This window comes from Pygoscelis adeliae, unplaced genomic scaffold (genome assembly GCF_000699105.1).
Source record: "Pygoscelis adeliae isolate BGI_AS28 unplaced genomic scaffold, ASM69910v1 Scaffold16, whole genome shotgun sequence".
NCBI classification, from domain to species: Eukaryota; Metazoa; Chordata; class Aves; order Sphenisciformes; family Spheniscidae; genus Pygoscelis; species Pygoscelis adeliae.
Window position 1 is genome coordinate 2,600,323 of NW_008825162.1, and position 2,692 is coordinate 2,603,014.

Here is a 2,692-nt window from a genome sequence, read left to right on the forward strand (position 1 = left end):
CTCGTGGGTTGAGATAAAAACAGTTTAATAATTGAAATAAAATAATAATAATAATAATAATATGATAATAATAATATACAAAGCAAGTGATGCACAGTACAATTGCTCACTACCCGCTGACCGATGCCCAGCCAGTCCCTGAACAGCGGCCCCCCCCGGCCAGCTTTCCCCCAGTTTATGTACTGAGCATGACGTCACATGGTATGGAATAGCCCTTTGGCTAGTTTGGCTGTGCCCCTCCCAGCTTCTTGTGCACGTGCAGCCTTCTCAGTCAGTAGAGCATGGGAAACTAAAAAGTCCTTGGCTAGTGTAAACATTACCTAGCAACAACTAAAGCATCAGTGCGTTATCAACTTTGTTCTCATCCTAAATCCAAAACACAGCACTGTACCAGCTACTAGGAAGGAAATTAACTCTATCCCTGCTGAAACTAGGGCAGTAATGCAGTTCGCTCTGCAGTAGTGCAGCCACAAGACTATTGTACGAGTAATTGGTGATCCACATGCTTGATTTCTTCTCATGTGTACAGGTGCACTTTGAATAATGTGTGACAACTTACCAGTGAGCTGTGGTAAAGTATCCATGATTACTCAGGTGTATGCCTCCATATGACAGGTAGCACGTGACTGCTCCATACAATGGTGTAATTAAGCAGTGTACACATAAGCAATGCATAGTTGATCAATATACATTTATTTGGTGTATACTCAATCATAAGTATATAGATAGTGCTTTGTCTTGTCAACATGAAATAGCATATACACCTGCTGGAGGACTGTAACTTTATTGTGACAAGGGTATTGGAGCATACTGTCCAAGGGTCTCTTCAAACCTAAGTCCACATTCCAGACGTGTCTGCTATCAGTGACTGATGAATGTGTATTGTGAGCAAAACCTTATAAAAGTACTAGAAAACTTGGAGGTGGTGAACATCATCACAGATGCAAACTGTGCAGCATGTCATGATCTGTGAGGAGGGACTCGTCTGATGTTGCAACAGTTGGGGTTCTCAGCAGCAGAAGTCACGTGAGATTGCTATCACCTTTTCTGTAATTTCCATCCTTTACTCAATAAATTAGTTAGCTAGCTTTGAGTATCTGTGCCTTTCTTACTGAGATACCAAAAGAACTGACACCTCCTTGGTGCAAAAGATTCTCTCAGAGACTTCTGAAGGAATGTTCATTCTGCACAGCATGCTCTCCTTGAGTAAATTGGAGTAAAAAAATGTACACTCAGGTAGACTTTCTTATTACCAGGTTGAATTTATTTAAAATTTGAAATATTTCCCATATCAATAAGGATAGCACAAATACAGTGCAAATTTCAAGACTTCACTTTAGCAACTGATTGTTTTGTGCTTATTTCATGCTGCTGAAAGCAGTGATCATTTTCACGTCATGCTTTCCAGTTCCCCATGGTCAAAGAATACTTGTGTTTCCTAGGAATCTATGATAGCACTGCCACAAAGCAGTGATGTTGTTGCAGCTTGCAAGATATAAATAGAAGAATAGAATAAGAGCACTGGTGAGGCTTTTGTCTTAGGCTTCAAAGGCTAGCAGCATGGAAAGCTCAGCTAGATAAAGCTGAGGATGCCAAAAGTTTTATTTATCTTCTAAACTGTGGCAAAATGTCTTGTACAAGTGAGCACCATGTATTGGTGCCTTAACTACAGCTGGTTATTAATATGCCAGCACAAAGCACCATTATGGCATTCTAATGCCATTGGTTAAAAATCATCAGAAGATAATCTGCTTGACTCTTCCCACTCAAAAGTATGTTTTCCCCTATGTATTTTTTGATTAAGAAGTTACAGGTGGGAGAAAACATAACATTGTAGCTCAACTCATCCTAAAATTCTGTGAGTAATAGATTTAAACGTGGTCTGAAAAAAGTGTCTTACTGTTCTTCAATAACTACGTAATCTGAACTAAGGAACGTGCAAGAAACTAAAGATCAACTAAGTACTATTCATCAGAAGACAGCTACTGCCCCTATATTCCCACTTACAGTTTAAGGTACATTACTTTGCCTGAGAAATGGATTAATGTGTGTACAAGCACAAGCTCAGGGAGAGAAGATCTACACAGTACCAGACCTTGTGCAACAAATAAATAGCAAGTTGTGGAAAAGGAGTGAATGTTAAGCTTTCAAGGACGACATCTAAAGTGTCCAATGAAGATCAGAAAATTAACACAGAGATCTTCTCTTTTGATGCAATTAGACTGGCATAATCTATTACGGAGTTTGAAAACATTAAAGAAGTGTTAATATTCAAATTAATGAAATAAATACCTCCCTAAATTTTAGTTGTATGTGGCTTTTCTGCATGTTTGATGGGCTGGTTATTCACAGATGTACTAGGAGAAAGCCTCAATGAACTATTCCTTTCCCCATCATAGTTGCCAGGAAGGCTGCACACAGAACTAGGAAACTGATGAGCCAGTGACCATCTGTCTGCTGTTCACTTGAACACTTGGGAAATTTATTTGTGATTGATTTTTTCCCTTTTCCATTTCCAGGGCCCATCCCAACTCAGGCTGGTATTGTGACCTTTCCAGAACTCCCCCTTTGCCCATAATTAGCACTGTCATGCTCCATTTGCCTCTGTTCACCAGACTTTCTTTTTCAGTGTTTCATCACCTGATCAGTGCAGAATGAGTTCTTTTTCTTCCCCCCCCCGGCCCCTGCCCCA